This window comes from Ictalurus punctatus, chromosome 13, assembly GCF_001660625.3.
Source record: "Ictalurus punctatus breed USDA103 chromosome 13, Coco_2.0, whole genome shotgun sequence".
NCBI lineage: Eukaryota > Metazoa > Chordata > Actinopteri > Siluriformes > Ictaluridae > Ictalurus > Ictalurus punctatus.
The window spans coordinates 2,722,118-2,744,530 of record NC_030428.2 but is presented as its reverse complement, the minus strand read 5'-3'; the positions used below and the strand labels follow the sequence as shown (position 1 = coordinate 2,744,530).

General features: G+C 42.1%; 9 non-coding genes across 9 annotated transcripts; all 9 read right to left on the bottom strand.

Moving 5' to 3' along the window:
* Positions 1-563: 563 nt before the first annotated feature.
* On the bottom strand, positions 564-645 carry trnas-aga (transfer RNA serine (anticodon AGA)). The gene has a single exon. It is a non-coding gene; the product is annotated as a tRNA-Ser (tRNA).
* Positions 646-3,178: 2,533 nt separating this feature from the next.
* Positions 3,179-3,260, bottom strand: trnas-aga (transfer RNA serine (anticodon AGA)). Its single transcript has one exon. It is a non-coding gene; the product is annotated as a tRNA-Ser (tRNA).
* A 2,535-nt stretch (positions 3,261-5,795) lies between these two features.
* trnas-aga (transfer RNA serine (anticodon AGA)) lies at positions 5,796-5,877 on the bottom strand. The gene has a single exon. It is a non-coding gene; the product is annotated as a tRNA-Ser (tRNA).
* Positions 5,878-8,411: 2,534 nt separating this feature from the next.
* Positions 8,412-8,493, bottom strand: trnas-aga (transfer RNA serine (anticodon AGA)). Its single transcript has one exon. It is a non-coding gene; the product is annotated as a tRNA-Ser (tRNA).
* A 2,534-nt stretch (positions 8,494-11,027) lies between these two features.
* Positions 11,028-11,109, bottom strand: trnas-aga (transfer RNA serine (anticodon AGA)). Its single transcript has one exon. It is a non-coding gene; the product is annotated as a tRNA-Ser (tRNA).
* A 2,536-nt stretch (positions 11,110-13,645) lies between these two features.
* On the bottom strand, positions 13,646-13,727 carry trnas-aga (transfer RNA serine (anticodon AGA)). Its single transcript has one exon. It is a non-coding gene; the product is annotated as a tRNA-Ser (tRNA).
* Positions 13,728-16,260: 2,533 nt separating this feature from the next.
* On the bottom strand, positions 16,261-16,342 carry trnas-aga (transfer RNA serine (anticodon AGA)). The gene has a single exon. It is a non-coding gene; the product is annotated as a tRNA-Ser (tRNA).
* A 2,533-nt stretch (positions 16,343-18,875) lies between these two features.
* On the bottom strand, positions 18,876-18,957 carry trnas-aga (transfer RNA serine (anticodon AGA)). The gene has a single exon. It is a non-coding gene; the product is annotated as a tRNA-Ser (tRNA).
* A 2,535-nt stretch (positions 18,958-21,492) lies between these two features.
* On the bottom strand, positions 21,493-21,574 carry trnas-aga (transfer RNA serine (anticodon AGA)). The gene has a single exon. It is a non-coding gene; the product is annotated as a tRNA-Ser (tRNA).
* Between the last annotated feature and the right edge of the window lie 839 nt (positions 21,575-22,413).

The following is a 22,413-nucleotide window of genomic DNA, read 5'->3' as shown; positions in this document are numbered from 1 at the left end:
TGGGGCGGTCTCCTCTGTGTATTTGCCTTTACCGTCTTCTGTGACTGGTGCAATGTGTCTCTGGATGTTACCCCAGTTGTATCACATATACTTTGGTTTTAATGTCATTTTCTACAAGCTTTGGTACCTTTCAGTGACAGCAATAATAGGAAATGTTGAAACCGTAATATTGTTTCACTTCATAAAGATTTAGTTAAACTGTTCCCAGTGTATTTGGTGTAATTTATTCTGTGTACAGTTTTTTTCTTTCTTTATTTCTTTATTCACATGAACTGCTTAACGATCGTCAGCGCTTTTGTCCCTTTGGATTTGGATGTGGGTTGGATGCGAACCATCATCTGGGCAGCTCCTGAATGTTTAAAGGAACAACACCAGACTCTTGGGTCCCTCAGAATGAAAAGCATCCATTGGTTCAATTGGCAAATTCCCAGTACAACAGCAGGTATGCAACAACTGTAAACTTTTAATAGCATTTAAGGTACAGGTTGTTCCAGTGAAGGATACAGTCAGGCTTGTGGTCTCTCTGTCTACCCCAGCACTGGAATCACAAACCAAATCGCAGACGTAGTTGGCAGGATTCGAACCTGCGCGGGGAAACCCCAATGGATTTCTAGTCCATCGCCTTAACCACTCGGCCACAACTACGTAAAAAGGCTGTGCTTCAGCATGGACCACTGTCTGATCGTATTTGATCCATGCACTTTGTTTCAGAATGTATAGGCTTCCGTCAGGGACCCTGCTCAGGCATTTCGGCAACACAACGAGACAGTGTAGTCGGTTCCCTCGGCAACCATCCATGGACAGTGCCATAGAATCAAGACAGTGTTGTAGTTTAAGCCGAGAATGGGCTTCAGTGAACAACTCTTAAGCATAGTGAGGCAAACAGAAGCTTCAACCTATTTGTAAGCGTTCTAAACTATACATTTCAAGTGACTTACTTCAAAATGAGTTCCATGCAAAGAGGAACTACATTACAAACAGTCTTTGAGACCCTGAACAGAGGGTGCAGCAACTGGGCTGATTGTCAGAAGTGGGATTTGAGTCCACGCCTCCAGACTGCTACCTGAACACAGCACCTTGGACTGCTCTGCCATCCTGATCTGGAGAAGAAGCTCAAGTTTGAACCCCAGAATGGGCTACAAGGAGGAGTTCAAACTTGAACCCTAAACTATGCAGGGACATTTCAAGGGATTTCTTGAAAGAGGAACAGCCAAACAACCCCTCAACAGAGTGCAGCAAAGGCTCTAAATGTCAGGAGCGGGATTTAAACCCACGCCTCCAGGGGAGACCGCTCGGCCATCCTGACACGTTGAAGCTGCGCGTCGTGGACCGTGCACGATGCACATTATGTTGAGTCGTGTGCTAGTCGTATAAACACTTGTCTGACTGGTCGAATATCTACGGGCAGTGATTTAAAGGGAACCCATGCAGTATTTTGACCCAAATGTTTCCAGGAGAGGACAACACTTTTTAAGGTGACATACCTGGATTTTTAACAGCTCCATAGCTTGTCATACAAGCTTGGGTAACAGCCACAACAAACCAGACACTGAAATGAACAACGCCCGAGTCTGGCATCTCACAATTCAATAGTGGGCAAGCGGTAATATCTGACTGAAGACTTTGTACAATAGCAGGTATGCAATGATTGTTTACGCTTATTGATAATTCTTACGGTTGATAGGGAAGAGGTCACTCAGCATTATTGTTACAACTGATACCCTAACAATGGCTCTGACCTGTCTGAATCATTTGGCAAGTGCTACTTGTTGGGGTAGTTGCTTGTTGCTTACAAGTTGGGGCAACTTTCAGTGAATTTGGACACCACGGATGTGTGAAACTATAATCACATTCATCGTTGTTGAGATTCTAACTTGAGTCTTTCTCTTCATAAATATTTCTTAAAATTCTTGCACAGATATTTAGTGAAACATACGCTGAAATCTCTTGGAGCAATACCTTTGAATACATCAGTGAAAGCATCATTTGGCTGTGTACCTACTCTCAATCTAGAGTGATAACTGCCTGTCAATGTGTGAATCACCTGGTTCATTCACATGGAGTGATCTGCCATCATCACTTCTATTGTCACATTGGATTCTGTGGGTTGGACTGTGAATCATCTCAAGTTATGATCAGACTCTGAGCATTCAAAGGAACAACACTTGACTCAGGCCCCTCAGAATGAAATGGTGGTCAACTGGTAAATTCTCAGTGGACAACTTCTAGGATAGCGGGAATGTAGTGATTATATTTGTTGTGGTGAATGCGGCAGGAGAAGATGCAAAGAAGCAGACCACCCATCTGTCTTATTGTCACAGTCGTTATTCTATCAATGGCTCTGACCTTCCTGAATGGTAAGTGCTATTTGTTGGGGTGCTTTTGGATGATTGAAGCAACTAAAGATACTTCCTTTTTTTTCATTTTATTATTTTTTGATTGATTGATTGATTGATATTATTTTGTTTATTCATTTATTTATTTATTCGTTTATTTTTTCAATTGATTAAACGTTAAACAGTTCGGACAACATCCAATACTTTCAAAAGAAAGCACAATTAGATTTCTTCAAATAGGAGCACTTGATTTACAATATATTCATAAGCGCTTCTCGTTGGGGCGGTCTCCTCTGTGTATTTGCCTTTACCGTCTTCTGTGACTGGTGCAATGTGTCTCTGGATGTTACCCCAGTTGTATCACATATACTTTGGTTTTAATGTCATTTTCTACAAGCTTTGGTACCTTTCAGTGACAGCAATAATAGGAAATGTTGAAACCGTAATATTGTTTCACTTCATAAAGATTTAGTTAAACTGTTCCCAGTGTATTTGGTGTAATTTATTCTGTGTACAGTTTTTTTCTTTCTTTATTTCTTTATTCACATGAACTGCTTAACGATCGTCAGCGCTTTTGTCCCTTTGGATTTGGATGTGGGTTGGATGCGAACCATCATCTGGGCAGCTCCTGAATGTTTAAAGGAACAACACCAGACTCTTGGGTCCCTCAGAATGAAAAGCATCCATTGGTTCAATTGGCAAATTCCCAGTACAACAGCAGGTATGCAACAACTGTAAACTTTTAATAGCATTTAAGGTACAGGTTGTTCCAGTGAAGGATACAGTCAGGCTTGTGGTCTCTCTGTCTACCCCAGCACTGGAATCACAAACCAAATCGCAGACGTAGTTGGCAGGATTCGAACCTGCGCGGGGAAACCCCAATGGATTTCTAGTCCATCGCCTTAACCACTCGGCCACAACTACGTAAAAAGGCTGTGCTTCAGCATGGACCACTGTCTGATCGTATTTGATCCATGCACTTTGTTTCAGAATGTATAGGCTTCCGTCAGGGACCCTGCTCAGGCATTTCGGCAACACAACGAGACAGTGTAGTCGGTTCCCTCGGCAACCATCCATGGACAGTGCCATAGAATCAAGACAGTGTTGTAGTTTAAGCCGAGAATGGGCTTCAGTGAACAACTCTTAAGCATAGTGAGGCAAACAGAAGCTTCAACCTATTTGTAAGCGTTCTAAACTATACATTTCAAGTGACTTACTTCAAAATGAGTTCCATGCAAAGAGGAACTACATTACAAACAGTCTTTGAGACCCTGAACAGAGGGTGCAGCAACTGGGCTGATTGTCAGAAGTGGGATTTGAGTCCACGCCTCCAGACTGCTACCTGAACGCAGCACCTTGGACTGCTCTGCCATCCTGATCTGGAGAAGAAGCTCAAGTTTGAACCCCAGAATGGGCTACAAGGAGGAGTTCAAACTTGAACCCTAAACTATGCAGGGACATTTCAAGGGATTTCTTGAAAGAGGAACAGCCAAACAACCCCTCAACAGAGTGCAGCAAAGGCTCTAAATGTCAGGAGCGGGATTTAAACCCACGCCTCCAGGGGAGACCGCTCGGCCATCCTGACACGTTGAAGCTGCGCGTCGTGGACCGTGCACGATGCACATTATGTTGAGTCGTGTGCTAGTCGTATAAACACTTGTCTGACTGGTCGAATATCTACGGGCAGTGATTTAAAGGGAACCCATGCAGTATTTTGACCCAAATGTTTCCAGGAGAGGACAACACTTTTTAAGGTGACATACCTGGATTTTTAACAGCTCCATAGCTTGTCATACAAGCTTGGGTAACAGCCACAACAAACCAGACACTGAAATGAACAACGCCCGAGTCTGGCATCTCACAATTCAATAGTGGGCAAGCGGTAATATCTGACTGAAGACTTTGTACAATAGCAGGTATGCAATGATTGTTTACGCTTATTGATAATTCTTACGGTTGATAGGGAAGAGGTCACTCAGCATTATTGTTACAACTGATACCCTAACAATGGCTCTGACCTGTCTGAATCATTTGGCAAGTGCTACTTGTTGGGGTAGTTGCTTGTTGCTTACAAGTTGGGGCAACTTTCAGTGAATTTGGACACCACGGATGTGTGAAACTATAATCACATTCATCGTTGTTGAGATTCTAACTTGAGTCTTTCTCTTCATAAATATTTCTTAAAATTCTTGCACAGATATTTAGTGAAACATACGCTGAAATCTCTTGGAGCAATACCTTTGAATACATCAGTGAAAGCATCATTTGGCTGTGTACCTACTCTCAATCTAGAGTGATAACTGCCTGTCAATGTGTGAATCACCTGGTTCATTCACATGGAGTGATCTGCCATCATCACTTCTATTGTCACATTGGATTCTGTGGGTTGGACTGTGAATCATCTCAAGTTATGATCAGACTCTGAGCATTCAAAGGAACAACACTTGACTCAGGCCCCTCAGAATGAAATGGTGGTCAACTGGTAAATTCTCAGTGGACAACTTCTAGGATAGCGGGAATGTAGTGATTATATTTGTTGTGGTGAATACGGCAGGAGAAGATGCAAAGAAGCAGACCACCCATCTGTCTTATTGTCACAGTCGTTATTCTATCAATGGCTCTGACCTTCCTGAATGGTAAGTGCTATTTGTTGGGGTGCTTTTGGATGATTGAAGCAACTAAAGATACTTCCTTTTTTTTTTCATTTTATTATTTTTTGATTGATTGATTGATTGATATTATTTTGTTTATTCATTTATTTATTTATTCGTTTATTTTTTCAATTGATTAAACGTTAAACAGTTCGGACAACATCCAATACTTTCAAAAGAAAGCACAATTAGATTTCTTCAAATAGGAGCACTTGATTTACAATATATTCATAAGCGCTTCTCGTTGGGGCGGTCTCCTCTGTGCATTTGCCTTTACCGTCTTCTGTGACTGGTGCAATGTGTCTCTGGATGTTACCCCAGTTGTATCACATATACTTTGGTTTTAATGTCATTTTCTACAAGCTTTGGTACCTTTCAGTGACAGCAATAATAGGAAATGTTGAAACCGTAATATTGTTTCACTTCATAAAGATTTAGTTAAACTGTTCCCAGTGTATTTGGTGTAATTTATTCTGTGTACAGTTTTTTTCTTTCTTTATTTCTTTATTCACATGAACTGCTTAACGATCGTCAGCGCTTTTGTCCCTTTGGATTTGGATGTGGGTTGGATGCGAACCATCATCTGGGCAGCTCCTGAATGTTTAAAGGAACAACACCAGACTCTTGGGTCCCTCAGAATGAAAAGCATCCATTGGTTCAATTGGCAAATTCCCAGTACAACAGCAGGTATGCAACAACTGTAAACTTTTAATAGCATTTAAGGTACAGGTTGTTCCAGTGAAGGATACAGTCAGGCTTGTGGTCTCTCTGTCTACCCCAGCACTGGAATCACAAACCAAATCGCAGACGTAGTTGGCAGGATTCGAACCTGCGCGGGGAAACCCCAATGGATTTCTAGTCCATCGCCTTAACCACTCGGCCACAACTACGTAAAAAGGCTGTGCTTCAGCATGGACCACTGTCTGATCGTATTTGATCCATGCACTTTGTTTCAGAATGTATAGGCTTCCGTCAGGGACCCTGCTCAGGCATTTCGGCAACACAACGAGACAGTGTAGTCGGTTCCCTCGGCAACCATCCATGGACAGTGCCATAGAATCAAGACAGTGTTGTAGTTTAAGCCGAGAATGGGCTTCAGTGAACAACTCTTAAGCATAGTGAGGCAAACAGAAGCTTCAACCTATTTGTAAGCGTTCTAAACTATACATTTCAAGTGACTTACTTCAAAATGAGTTCCATGCAAAGAGGAACTACATTACAAACAGTCTTTGAGACCCTGAACAGAGGGTGCAGCAACTGGGCTGATTGTCAGAAGTGGGATTTGAGTCCACGCCTCCAGACTGCTACCTGAACACAGCACCTTGGACTGCTCTGCCATCCTGATCTGGAGAAGAAGCTCAAGTTTGAACCCCAGAATGGGCTACAAGGAGGAGTTCAAACTTGAACCCTAAACTATGCAGGGACATTTCAAGGGATTTCTTGAAAGAGGAACAGCCAAACAACCCCTCAACAGAGTGCAGCAAAGGCTCTAAATGTCAGGAGCGGGATTTAAACCCACGCCTCCAGGGGAGACCGCTCGGCCATCCTGACACGTTGAAGCTGCGCGTCGTGGACCGTGCACGATGCACATTATGTTGAGTCGTGTGCTAGTCGTATAAACACTTGTCTGACTGGTCGAATATCTACGGGCAGTGATTTAAAGGGAACCCATGCAGTATTTTGACCCAAATGTTTCCAGGAGAGGACAACACTTTTTAAGGTGACATACCTGGATTTTTAACAGCTCCATAGCTTGTCATACAAGCTTGGGTAACAGCCACAACAAACCAGACACTGAAATGAACAACGCCCGAGTCTGGCATCTCACAATTCAATAGTGGGCAAGCGGTAATATCTGACTGAAGACTTTGTACAATAGCAGGTATGCAATGATTGTTTACGCTTATTGATAATTCTTACGGTTGATAGGGAAGAGGTCACTCAGCATTATTGTTACAACTGATACCCTAACAATGGCTCTGACCTGTCTGAATCATTTGGCAAGTGCTACTTGTTGGGGTAGTTGCTTGTTGCTTACAAGTTGGGGCAACTTTCAGTGAATTTGGACACCACGGATGTGTGAAACTATAATCACATTCATCGTTGTTGAGATTCTAACTTGAGTCTTTCTCTTCATAAATATTTCTTAAAATTCTTGCACAGATATTTAGTGAAACATACGCTGAAATCTCTTGGAGCAATACCTTTGAATACATCAGTGAAAGCATCATTTGGCTGTGTACCTACTCTCAATCTAGAGTGATAACTGCCTGTCAATGTGTGAATCACCTGGTTCATTCACATGGAGTGATCTGCCATCATCACTTCTATTGTCACATTGGATTCTGTGGGTTGGACTGTGAATCATCTCAAGTTATGATCAGACTCTGAGCATTCAAAGGAACAACACTTGACTCAGGCCCCTCAGAATGAAATGGTGGTCAACTGGTAAATTCTCAGTGGACAACTTCTAGGATAGCGGGAATGTAGTGATTATATTTGTTGTGGTGAATACGGCAGGAGAAGATGCAAAGAAGCAGACCACCCATCTGTCTTATTGTCACAGTCGTTATTCTATCAATGGCTCTGACCTTCCTGAATGGTAAGTGCTATTTGTTGGGGTGCTTTTGGATGATTGAAGCAACTAAAGATACTTCCTTTTTTTTTCATTTTATTATTTTTTGATTGATTGATTGATTGATATTATTTTGTTTATTCATTTATTTATTTATTCGTTTATTTTTTCAATTGATTAAACGTTAAACAGTTCGGACAACATCCAATACTTTCAAAAGAAAGCACAATTAGATTTCTTCAAATAGGAGCACTTGATTTACAATATATTCATAAGCGCTTCTCGTTGGGGCGGTCTCCTCTGTGTATTTGCCTTTACCGTCTTCTGTGACTGGTGCAATGTGTCTCTGGATGTTACCCCAGTTGTATCACATATACTTTGGTTTTAATGTCATTTTCTACAAGCTTTGGTACCTTTCAGTGACAGCAATAATAGGAAATGTTGAAACCGTAATATTGTTTCACTTCATAAAGATTTAGTTAAACTGTTCCCAGTGTATTTGGTGTAATTTATTCTGTGTACAGTTTTTTTCTTTCTTTATTTCTTTATTCACATGAACTGCTTAACGATCGTCAGCGCTTTTGTCCCTTTGGATTTGGATGTGGGTTGGATGCGAACCATCATCTGGGCAGCTCCTGAATGTTTAAAGGAACAACACCAGACTCTTGGGTCCCTCAGAATGAAAAGCATCCATTGGTTCAATTGGCAAATTCCCAGTACAACAGCAGGTATGCAACAACTGTAAACTTTTAATAGCATTTAAGGTACAGGGTGTTCCAGTGAAGGATACAGTCAGGCTTGTGGTCACTCTGTCTACCCCAGCACTGGAATCACAAACCAAATCTCAGACGTAGTTGGCAGGATTCGAACCTGCGCGGGGAAACCCCAATGGATTTCTAGTCCATCGCCTTAACCACTCGGCCACAACTACGTAAAAAGGCTGTGCTTCAGCATGGACCACTGTCTGATCGTATTTGATCCATGCACTTTGTTTCAGAATGTATAGGCTTCCGTCAGGGAGCCTGCTCAGGCATTTCGGCAACACAACGAGGCAGTGTAGTCGGTTCCCTCGGCAACCATCCATGGACAGTGCCATAGAATCAAGACAGTGTTGTAGTTTAAGCCTAGAATGGGCTTCAGTGAACAACTCTTAAGCATAGTGAGGCAAACAGAAGCTTCAACCTATTTGTAAGCGTTCTAAACTATACATTTCAAGTGACTTACTTCAAAATGAGTTCCATGCAAAGAGGAACTACATTACAAACAGTCTTTGAGACCCTCAACAGAGGGTGCAGCAACTGGGCTGATTGTCAGAAGTGGGATTTGAGTCCACGCCTCCAGACTGCTACCTGAACGCAGCACCTTGGACTGCTCTGCCATCCTGATCTGGAGAAGAAGCTCAAGTTTGAACCCCAGAATGGGCTACAAGGAGGAGTTCAAACTTGAACCCTAAACTATGCAGGGACATTTCAAGGGATTTCTTGAAAGAGGAACAGCCAAACAACCCCTCAACAGAGTGCAGCAAAGGCTCTAAATGTCAGGAGCGGGATTTAAACCCACGCCTCCAGGGGAGACCGCTCGGCCATCCTGACACGTTGAAGCTGCGCGTCGTGGACCGTGCACGATGCACATTATGTTGAGTCGTGTGCTAGTCGTATAAACACTTGTCTGACTGGTCGAATATCTACGGGCAGTGATTTAAAGGGAACCCATGCAGTATTTTGACCCAAATGTTTCCAGGAGAGGACAACACTTTTTAAGGTGACATACCTGGATTTTTAACAGCTCCATAGCTTGTCATACAAGCTTGGGTAACAGCCACAACAAACCAGACACTGAAATGAACAACGCCCGAGTCTGGCATCTCACAATTCAATAGTGGGCAAGCGGTAATATCTGACTGAAGACTTTGTACAATAGCAGGTATGCAATGATTGTTTACGCTTATTGATAATTCTTACGGTTGATAGGGAAGAGGTCACTCAGCATTATTGTTACAACTGATACCCTAACAATGGCTCTGACCTGTCTGAATCATTTGGCAAGTGCTACTTGTTGGGGTAGTTGCTTGTTGCTTACAAGTTGGGGCAACTTTCAGTGAATTTGGACACCACGGATGTGTGAAACTATAATCACATTCATCGTTGTTGAGATTCTAACTTGAGTCTTTCTCTTCATAAATATTTCTTAAAATTCTTGCACAGATATTTAGTGAAACATACGCTGAAATCTCTTGGAGCAATACCTTTGAATACATCAGTGAAAGCATCATTTGGCTGTGTACCTACTCTCAATCTAGAGTGATAACTGCCTGTCAATGTGTGAATCACCTGGTTCATTCACATGGAGTGATCTGCCATCATCACTTCTATTGTCACATTGGATTCTGTGGGTTGGACTGTGAATCATCTCAAGTTATGATCAGACTCTGAGCATTCAAAGGAACAACACTTGACTCAGGCCCCTCAGAATGAAATGGTGGTCAACTGCTAAATTCTCAGTGGACAACTTCTAGGATAGCGGGAATGTAGTGATTATATTTGTTGTGGTGAATGCGGCAGGAGAAGATGCAAAGAAGCAGACCACCCATCTGTCTTATTGTCACAGTCGTTATTCTATCAATGGCTCTGACCTTCCTGAATGGTAAGTGCTATTTGTTGGGGTGCTTTTGGATGATTGAAGCAACTAAAGATACTTCCTTTTTTTTTCATTTTATTATTTTTTGATTGATTGATTGATTGATATTATTTTTTTTATTCATTTATTTATTTATTCGTTTATTTTTTCAATTGATTAAACGTTAAACAGTTTGGACAACATCCAATACTTTCAAAAGAAAGCACAATTAGATTTCTTCAAATGGGAGCACTTGATTTACAATATATTCATAAGCGCTTCTCGTTGGGGCGGTCTCCTCTGTGTATTTGCCTTTACCGTCTTCTGTGACTGGTGCAATGTGTCTCTGGATGTTACCCCAGTTGTATCACATATACTTTGGTTTTAATGTCATTTTCTACAAGCTTTGGTACCTTTCAGTGACAGCAATAATAGGAAATGTTGAAACCGTAATATTGTTTCACTTCATAAAGATTTAGTTAAACTGTTCCCAGTGTATTTGGTGTAATTTATTCTGTGTACAGTTTTTTTCTTTCTTTATTTCTTTATTCACATGAACTGCTTAACGATCGTCAGCGCTTTTGTCCCTTTGGATTTGGATGTGGGTTGGATGCGAACCATCATCTGGGCAGCTCCTGAATGTTTAAAGGAACAACACCAGACTCTTGGGTCCCTCAGAATGAAAAGCATCCATTGGTTCAATTGGCAAATTCCCAGTACAACAGCAGGTATGCAACAACTGTAAACTTTTAATAGCATTTAAGGTACATGGTGTTCCAGTGAAGAATACAGTCAGGCTTGTGGTCACTCTGTCTACCCCAGCACTGGAATCACAAACCAAATCGCAGACGTAGTTGGCAGGATTCGAACCTGCGCGGGGAAACCCCAATGGATTTCTAGTCCATCGCCTTAACCACTCGGCCACAACTACGTAAAAAGGCCTGTGCTTCAGCATGGACCACTGTCTGATCGTATTTGATCCATGCACTTTGTTTCAGAATGTATAGGCTTCCGTCAGGGACCCTGCTCAGGCATTTCGGCAACACAACGAGGCAGTGTAGTCGGTTCCCTCGGCAACCATCCATCGACAGTGCCATAGAATCAAGACAGTGTTGTAGTTTAAGCCTAGAATGGGCTTCAGTGAACAACTCTTAAGCATAGTGAGGCAAACAGAAGCTTCAACCTATTTGTAAGCGTTCTAAACTATACATTTCAAGTGACTTACTTCAAAATGAGTTCCATGCAAAGAGGAACTACATTACAAACAGTCTTTGAGACCCTGAACAGAGGGTGCAGCAACTGGGCTGATTGTCAGAAGTGGGATTTGAGTCCACGCCTCCAGACTGCTACCTGAACACAGCACCTTGGACTGCTCTGCCATCCTGATCTGGAGAAGAAGCTCAAGTTTGAACCCCAGAATGGGCTACAAGGAGGAGTTCAAACTTGAACCCTAAACTATGCAGGGACATTTCAAGGGATTTCTTGAAAGAGGAACAGCCAAACAACCCCTCAACAGAGTGCAGCAAAGGCTCTAAATGTCAGGAGCGGGATTTAAACCCACGCCTCCAGGGGAGACCGCTCGGCCATCCTGACACGTTGAAGCTGCGCGTCGTGGACCGTGCACGATGCACATTATGTTGAGTCGTGTGCTAGTCGTATAAACACTTGTCTGACTGGTCGAATATCTACGGGCAGTGATTTAAAGGGAACCCATGCAGTATTTTGACCCAAATGTTTCCAGGAGAGGACAACACTTTTTAAGGTGACATACCTGGATTTTTAACAGCTCCATAGCTTGTCATACAAGCTTGGGTAACAGCCACAACAAACCAGACACTGAAATGAACAACGCCCGAGTCTGGCATCTCACAATTCAATAGTGGGCAAGCGGTAATATCTGACTGAAGACTTTGTACAATAGCAGGTATGCAATGATTGTTTACGCTTATTGATAATTCTTACGGTTGATAGGGAAGAGGTCACTCAGCATTATTGTTACAACTGATACCCTAACAATGGCTCTGACCTGTCTGAATCATTTGGCAAGTGCTACTTGTTGGGGTAGTTGCTTGTTGCTTACAAGTTGGGGCAACTTTCAGTGAATTTGGACACCACGGATGTGTGAAACTATAATCACATTCATCGTTGTTGAGATTCTAACTTGAGTCTTTCTCTTCATAAATATTTCTTAAAATTCTTGCACAGATATTTAGTGAAACATACGCTGAAATCTCTTGGAGCAATACCTTTGAATACATCAGTGAAAGCATCATTTGGCTGTGTACCTACTCTCAATCTAGAGTGATAACTGCCTGTCAATGTGTGAATCACCTGGTTCATTCACATGGAGTGATCTGCCATCATCACTTCTATTGTCACATTGGATTCTGTGGGTTGGACTGTGAATCATCTCAAGTTATGATCAGACTCTGAGCATTCAAAGGAACAACACTTGACTCAGGCCCCTCAGAATGAAATGGTGGTCAACTGGTAAATTCTCAGTGGACAACTTCTAGGATAGCGGGAATGTAGTGATTATATTTGTTGTGGTGAATACGGCAGGAGAAGATGCAAAGAAGCAGACCACCCATCTGTCTTATTGTCACAGTCGTTATTCTATCAATGGCTCTGACCTTCCTGAATGGTAAGTGCTATTTGTTGGGGTGCTTTTGGATGATTGAAGCAACTAAAGATACTTCCTTTTTTTTTTCATTTTATTATTTTTTGATTGATTGATTGATTGATATTATTTTGTTTATTCATTTATTTATTTATTCGTTTATTTTTTCAATTGATTAAACGTTAAACAGTTCGGACAACATCCAATACTTTCAAAAGAAAGCACAATTAGATTTCTTCAAATAGGAGCACTTGATTTACAATATATTCATAAGCGCTTCTCGTTGGGGCGGTCTCCTCTGTGTATTTGCCTTTACCGTCTTCTGTGACTGGTGCAATGTGTCTCTGGATGTTACCCCAGTTGTATCACATATACTTTGGTTTTAATGTCATTTTCTACAAGCTTTGGTACCTTTCAGTGACAGCAATAATAGGAAATGTTGAAACCGTAATATTGTTTCACTTCATAAAGATTTAGTTAAACTGTTCCCAGTGTATTTGGTGTAAATTATTCTGTGTACAGTTTTTTTCTTTCTTTATTTCTTTATTCACATGAACTGCTTAACGATCGTCAGCGCTTTTGTCCCTTTGGATTTGGATGTGGGTTGGATGCGAACCATCATCTGGGCAGCTCCTGAATGTTTAAAGGAACAACACCAGACTCTTGGGTCCCTCAGAATGAAAAGCATCCATTGGTTCAATTGGCAAATTCCCAGTACAACAGCAGGTATGCAACAACTGTAAACTTTTAATAGCATTTAAGGTACAGGGTGTTCCAGTGAAGGATACAGTCAGGCTTGTGGTCACTCTGTCTACCCCAGCACTGGAATCACAAACCAAATCTCAGACGTAGTTGGCAGGATTCGAACCTGCGCGGGGAAACCCCAATGGATTTCTAGTCCATCGCCTTAACCACTCGGCCACAACTACGTAAAAAGGCTGTGCTTCAGCATGGACCACTGTCTGATCGTATTTGATCCATGCACTTTGTTTCAGAATGTATAGGCTTCCGTCAGGGACCCTGCTCAGGCATTTCGGCAACACAACGAGGCAGTGTAGTCGGTTCCCTCGGCAACCATCCATCGACAGTGCCATAGAATCAAGACAGTGTTGTAGTTTAAGCCTAGAATGGGCTTCAGTGAACAACTCTTAAGCATAGTGAGGCAAACAGAAGCTTCAACCTATTTGTAAGCGTTCTAAACTATACATTTCAAGTGACTTACTTCAAAATGAGTTCCATGCAAAGAGGAACTACATTACAAACAGTCTTTGAGACCCTCAACAGAGGGTGCAGCAACTGGGCTGATTGTCAGAAGTGGGATTTGAGTCCACGCCTCCAGACTGCTACCTGAACGCAGCACCTTGGACTGCTCTGCCATCCTGATCTGGAGAAGAAGCTCAAGTTTGAACCCCAGAATGGGCTACAAGGAGGAGTTCAAACTTGAACCCTAAACTATGCAGGGACATTTCAAGGGATTTCTTGAAAGAGGAACAGCCAAACAACCCCTCAACAGAGTGCAGCAAAGGCTCTAAATGTCAGGAGCGGGATTTAAACCCACGCCTCCAGGGGAGACCGCTCGGCCATCCTGACACGTTGAAGCTGCGCGTCGTGGACCGTGCACGATGCACATTATGTTGAGTCGTGTGCTAGTCGTATAAACACTTGTCTGACTGGTCGAATATCTACGGGCAGTGATTTAAAGGGAACCCATGCAGTATTTTGACCCAAATGTTTCCAGGAGAGGACAACACTTTTTAAGGTGACATACCTGGATTTTTAACAGCTCCATAGCTTGTCATACAAGCTTGGGTAACAGCCACAACAAACCAGACACTGAAATGAACAACGCCCGAGTCTGGCATCTCACAATTCAATAGTGGGCAAGCGGTAATATCTGACTGAAGACTTTGTACAATAGCAGGTATGCAATGATTGTTTACGCTTATTGATAATTCTTACGGTTGATAGGGAAGAGGTCACTCAGCATTATTGTTACAACTGATACCCTAACAATGGCTCTGACCTGTCTGAATCATTTGGCAAGTGCTACTTGTTGGGGTAGTTGCTTGTTGCTTACAAGTTGGGGCAACTTTCAGTGAATTTGGACACCACGGATGTGTGAAACTATAATCACATTCATCGTTGTTGAGATTCTAACTTGAGTCTTTCTCTTCATAAATATTTCTTAAAATTCTTGCACAGATATTTAGTGAAACATACGCTGAAATCTCTTAGAGCAATACCTTTGAATACATCAGTGAAAGCATCATTTGGCTGTGTACCTACTCTCAATCTAGAGTGATAACTGCCTGTCAATGTGTGAATCACCTGGTTCATTCACATGGAGTGATCTGCCATCATCACTTCTATTGTCACATTGGATTCTGTGGGTTGGACTGTGAATCATCTCAAGTTATGATCAGACTCTGAGCATTCAAAGGAACAACACTTGACTCAGGCCCCTCAGAATGAAATGGTGGTCAACTGGTAAATTCTCAGTGGACAACTTCTAGGATAGCGGGAATGTAGTGATTATATTTGTTGTGGTGAATGCGGCAGGAGAAGATGCAAAGAAGCAGACCACCCATCTGTCTTATTGTCACAGTCGTTATTCTATCAATGGCTCTGACCTTCCTGAATGGTAAGTGCTATTTGTTGGGGTGCTTTTGGATGATTGAAGCAACTAAAGATACTTCCTTTTTTTTCATTTTATTATTTTTTGATTGATTGATTGATTGATATTATTTTGTTTATTCATTTATTTATTTATTCGTTTATTTTTTCAATTGATTAAACGTTAAACAGTTCGGACAACATCCAATACTTTCAAAAGAAAGCACAATTAGATTTCTTCAAATAGGAGCACTTGATTTACAATATATTCATAAGCGCTTCTCGTTGGGGCGGTCTCCTCTGTGTATTTGCCTTTACCGTCTTCTGTGACTGGTGCAATGTGTCTCTGGATGTTACCCCAGTTGTATCACATATACTTTGGTTTTAATGTCATTTTCTACAAGCTTTGGTACCTTTCAGTGACAGCAATAATAGGAAATGTTGAAACCGTAATATTGTTTCACTTCATAAAGATTTAGTTAAACTGTTCCCAGTGTATTTGGTGTAATTTATTCTGTGTACAGTTTTTTTCTTTCTTTATTTCTTTATTCACATGAACTGCTTAACGATCGTCAGCGCTTTTGTCCCTTTGGATTTGGATGTGGGTTGGATGCGAACCATCATCTGGGCAGCTCCTGAATGTTTAAAGGAACAACACCAGACTCTTGGGTCCCTCAGAATGAAAAGCATCCATTGGTTCAATTGGCAAATTCCCAGTACAACAGCAGGTATGCAACAACTGTAAACTTTTAATAGCATTTAAGGTACAGGGTGTTCCAGTGAAGGATACAGTCAGGCTTGTGGTCACTCTGTCTACCCCAGCACTGGAATCACAAACCAAATCTCAGACGTAGTTGGCAGGATTCGAACCTGCGCGGGGAAACCCCAATGGATTTCTAGTCCATCGCCTTAACCACTCGGCCACAACTACGTAAAAAGGCTGTGCTTCAGCATGGACCACTGTCTGATCGTATTTGATCCATGCACTTTGTTTCAGAATGTATAGGCTTCCGTCAGGGAGCCTGCTCAGGCATTTCGGCAACACAACGAGGCAGTGTAGTCGGTTCCCTCGGCAACCATCCATGGACAGTGCCATAGAATCAAGACAGTGTTGTAGTTTAAGCCTAGAATGGGCTTCAGTGAACAACTCTTAAGCATAGTGAGGCAAACAGAAGCTTCAACCTATTTGTAAGCGTTCTAAACTATACATTTCAAGTGACTTACTTCAAAATGAGTTCCATGCAAAGAGGAACTACATTACAAACAGTCTTTGAGACCCTCAACAGAGGGTGCAGCAACTGGGCTGATTGTCAGAAGTGGGATTTGAGTCCACGCCTCCAGACTGCTACCTGAACGCAGCACCTTGGACTGCTCTGCCATCCTGATCTGGAGAAGAAGCTCAAGTTTGAACCCCAGAATGGGCTACAAGGAGGAGTTCAAACTTGAACCCTAAACTATGCAGGGACATTTCAAGGGATTTCTTGAAAGAGGAACAGCCAAACAACCCCTCAACAGAGTGCAGCAAAGGCTCTAAATGTCAGGAGCGGGATTTAAACCCACGCCTCCAGGGGAGACCGCTCGGCCATCCTGACACGTTGAAGCTGCGCGTCGTGGACCGTGCACGATGCACATTATGTTGAGTCGTGTGCTAGTCGTATAAACACTTGTCTGACTGGTCGAATATCTACGGGCAGTGATTTAAAGGGAACCCATGCAGTATTTTGACCCAAATGTTTCCAGGAGAGGACAACACTTTTTAAGGTGACATACCTGGATTTTTAACAGCTCCATAGCTTGTCATACAAGCTTGGGTAACAGCCACAACAAACCAGACACTGAAATGAACAACGCCCGAGTCTGGCATCTCACAATTCAATAGTGGGCAAGCGGTAATATCTGACTGAAGACTTTGTACAATAGCAGGTATGCAATGATTGTTTACGCTTATTGATAATTCTTACGGTTGATAGGGAAGAGGTCACTCAGCATTATTGTTACAACTGATACCCTAACAATGGCTCTGACCTGTCTGAATCATTTGGCAAGTGCTACTTGTTGGGGTAGTTGCTTGTTGCTTACAAGTTGGGGCAACTTTCAGTGAATTTGGACACCACGGATGTGTGAAACTATAATCACATTCATCGTTGTTGAGATTCTAACTTGAGTCTTTCTCTTCATAAATATTTCTTAAAATTCTTGCACAGATATTTAGTGAAACATACGCTGAAATCTCTTAGAGCAATACCTTTGAATACATCAGTGAAAGCATCATTTGGCTGTGTACCTACTCTCAATCTAGAGTGATAACTGCCTGTCAATGTGTGAATCACCTGGTTCATTCACATGGAGTGATCTGCCATCATCACTTCTATTGTCACATTGGATTCTGTGGGTTGGACTGTGAATCATCTCAAGTTATGATCAGACTCTGAGCATTCAAAGGAACAACACTTGACTCAGGCCCCTCAGAATGAAATGGTGGTCAACTGGTAAATTCTCAGTGGACAACTTCTAGGATAGCGGGAATGTAGTGATTATATTTGTTGTGGTGAATGCGGCAGGAGAAGATGCAAAGAAGCAGACCACCCATCTGTCTTATTGTCACAGTCGTTATTCTATCAATGGCTCTGACCTTCCTGAATGGTAAGTGCTATTTGTTGGGGTGCTTTTGGATGATTGAAGCAACTAAAGATACTTCCTTTTTTTTCATTTTATTATTTTTTGATTGATTGATTGATTGATATTATTTTGTTTATTCATTTATTTATTTATTCGTTTATTTTTTCAATTGATTAAACGTTAAACAGTTCGGACAACATCCAATACTTTCAAAAGAAAGCACAATTAGATTTCTTCAAATAGGAGCACTTGATTTACAATATATTCATAAGCGCTTCTCGTTGGGGCGGTCTCCTCTGTGTATTTGCCTTTACCGTCTTCTGTGACTGGTGCAATGTGTCTCTGGATGTTACCCCAGTTGTATCACATATACTTTGGTTTTAATGTCATTTTCTACAAGCTTTGGTACCTTTCAGTGACAGCAATAATAGGAAATGTTGAAACCGTAATATTGTTTCACTTCATAAAGATTTAGTTAAACTGTTCCCAGTGTATTTGGTGTAATTTATTCTGTGTACAGTTTTTTTCTTTCTTTATTTCTTTATTCACATGAACTGCTTAACGATCGTCAGCGCTTTTGTCCCTTTGGATTTGGATGTGGGTTGGATGCGAACCATCATCTGGGCAGCTCCTGAATGTTTAAAGGAACAACACCAGACTCTTGGGTCCCTCAGAATGAAAAGCATCCATTGGTTCAATTGGCAAATTCCCAGTACAACAGCAGGTATGCAACAACTGTAAACTTTTAATAGCATTTAAGGTACAGGTTGTTCCAGTGAAGGATACAGTCAGGCTTGTGGTCTCTCTGTCTACCCCAGCACTGGAATCACAAACCAAATCGCAGACGTAGTTGGCAGGATTCGAACCTGCGCGGGGAAACCCCAATGGATTTCTAGTCCATCGCCTTAACCACTCGGCCACAACTACGTAAAAAGGCTGTGCTTCAGCATGGACCACTGTCTGATCGTATTTGATCCATGCACTTTGTTTCAGAATGTATAGGCTTCCGTCAGGGACCCTGCTCAGGCATTTCGGCAACACAACGAGACAGTGTAGTCGGTTCCCTCGGCAACCATCCATGGACAGTGCCATAGAATCAAGACAGTGTTGTAGTTTAAGCCGAGAATGGGCTTCAGTGAACAACTCTTAAGCATAGTGAGGCAAACAGAAGCTTCAACCTATTTGTAAGCGTTCTAAACTATACATTTCAAGTGACTTACTTCAAAATGAGTTCCATGCAAAGACGAACTACATTACAAACAGTCTTTGAGACCCTGAACAGAGGGTGCAGCAACTGGGCTGATTGTCAGAAGTGGGATTTGAGTCCACACCTCCAGACTGCTACCTGAACGCAGCACCTTGGACTGCTCTGCCATCCTGATCTGGAGAAGAAGCTCAAGTTTGAACCCCAGAATGGGCTACAAGGAGGAGTTCAAACTTGAACCCTAAACTATGCAGGGACATTTCAAGGGATTTCTTGAAAGAGGAACAGCCAAACAACCCCTCAACAGAGTGCAGCAAAGGCTCTAAATGTCAGGAGCGGGATTTAAACCCACGCCTCCAGGGGAGACCGCTCGGCCATCCTGACACGTTGAAGCTGCGCGTCGTGGACCGTGCACGATGCACATTATGTTGAGTCGTGTGCTAGTCGTATAAACACTTGTCTGACTGGTCGAATATCTACGGGCAGTGATTTAAAGGGAACCCATGCAGTATTTTGACCCAAATGTTTCCAGGAGAGGACAACACTTTTTAAGGTGACATACCTGGATTTTTAACAGCTCCATAGCTTGTCATACAAGCTTGGGTAACAGCCACAACAAACCAGACACTGAAATGAACAACGCCCGAGTCTGGCATCTCACAATTCAATAGTGGGCAAGCGGTAATATCTGACTGAAGACTTTGTACAATAGCAGGTATGCAATGATTGTTTACGCTTATTGATAATTCTTACGGTTGATAGGGAAGAGGTCACTCAGCATTATTGTTACAACTGATACCCTAACAATGGCTCTGACCTGTCTGAATCATTTGGCAAGTGCTACTTGTTGGGGTAGTTGCTTGTTGCTTACAAGTTGGGGCAACTTTCAGTGAATTTGGACACCACGGATGTGTGAAACTATAATCACATTCATCGTTGTTGAGATTCTAACTTGAGTCTTTCTCTTCATAAATATTTCTTAAAATTCTTGCACAGATATTTAGTGAAACATACGCTGAAATCTCTTGGAGCAATACCTTTGAATACATCAGTGAAAGCATCATTTGGCTGTGTACCTACTCTCAATCTAGAGTGATAACTGCCTGTCAATGTGTGAATCACCTGGTTCATTCACATGGAGTGATCTGCCATCATCACTTCTATTGTCACATTGGATTCTGTGGGTTGGACTGTGAATCATCTCAAGTTATGATCAGACTCTGAGCATTCAAAGGAACAACACTTGACTCAGGCCCCTCAGAATGAAATGGTGGTCAACTGGTAAATTCTCAGTGGACAACTTCTAGGATAGCGGGAATGTAGTGATTATATTTGTTGTGGTGAATACGGCAGGAGAAGATGCAAAGAAGCAGACCACCCATCTGTCTTATTGTCACAGTCGTTATTCTATCAATGGCTCTGACCTTCCTGAATGGTAAGTGCTATTTGTTGGGGTGCTTTTGGATGATTGAAGCAACTAAAGATACTTCCTTTTTTTTTTCATTTTATTATTTTTTGATTGATTGATTGATTGATATTATTTTGTTTATTCATTTATTTATTTATTCGTTTATTTTTTCAATTGATTAAACGTTAAACAGTTCGGACAACATCCAATACTTTCAAAAGAAAGCACAATTAGATTTCTTCAAATAGGAGCACTTGATTTACAATATATTCATAAGCGCTTCTCGTTGGGGCGGTCTCCTCTGTGTATTTGCCTTTACCGTCTTCTGTGACTGGTGCAATGTGTCTCTGGATGTTACCCCAGTTGTATCACATATACTTTGGTTTTAATGTCATTTTCTACAAGCTTTGGTACCTTTCAGTGACAGCAATAATAGGAAATGTTGAAACCGTAATATTGTTTCACTTCATAAAGATTTAGTTAAACTGTTCCCAGTGTATTTGGTGTAAATTATTCTGTGTACAGTTTTTTTCTTTCTTTATTTCTTTATTCACATGAACTGCTTAACGATCGTCAGCGCTTTTGTCCCTTTGGATTTGGATGTGGGTTGGATGCGAACCATCATCTGGGCAGCTCCTGAATGTTTAAAGGAACAACACCAGACTCTTGGGTCCCTCAGAATGAAAAGCATCCATTGGTTCAATTGGCAAATTCCCAGTACAACAGCAGGTATGCAACAACTGTAAACTTTTAATAGCATTTAAGGTACAGGGTGTTCCAGTGAAGGATACAGTCAGGCTTGTGGTCACTCTGTCTACCCCAGCACTGGAATCACAAACCAAATCTCAGACGTAGTTGGCAGGATTCGAACCTGCGCGGGGAAACCCCAATGGATTTCTAGTCCATCGCCTTAACCACTCGGCCACAACTACGTAAAAAGGCTGTGCTTCAGCATGGACCACTGTCTGATCGTATTTGATCCATGCACTTTGTTTCAGAATGTATAGGCTTCCGTCAGGGACCCTGCTCAGGCATTTCGGCAACACAACGAGGCAGTGTAGTCGGTTCCCTCGGCAACCATCCATGGACAGTGCCATAGAATCAAGACAGTGTTGTAGTTTAAGCCTAGAATGGGCTTCAGTGAACAACTCTTAAGCATAGTGAGGCAAACAGAAGCTTCAACCTATTTGTAAGCGTTCTAAACTATACATTTCAAGTGACTTACTTCAAAATGAGTTCCATGCAAAGAGGAACTACATTACAAACAGTCTTTGAGACCCTCAACAGAGGGTGCAGCAACTGGGCTGATTGTCAGAAGTGGGATTTGAGTCCACGCCTCCAGACTGCTACCTGAACGCAGCACCTTGGACTGCTCTGCCATCCTGATCTGGAGAAGAAGCTCAAGTTTGAACCCCAGAATGGGCTACAAGGAGGAGTTCAAACTTGAACCCTAAACTATGCAGGGACATTTCAAGGGATTTCTTGAAAGAGGAACAGCCAAACAACCCCTCAACAGAGTGCAGCAAAGGCTCTAAATGTCAGGAGCGGGATTTAAACCCACGCCTCCAGGGGAGACCGCTCGGCCATCCTGACACGTTGAAGCTGCGCGTCGTGGACCGTGCACGATGCACATTATGTTGAGTCGTGTGCTAGTCGTATAAACACTTGTCTGACTGGTCGAATATCTACGGGCAGTGATTTAAAGGGAACCCATGCAGTATTTTGACCCAAATGTTTCCAGGAGAGGACAACACTTTTTAAGGTGACATAC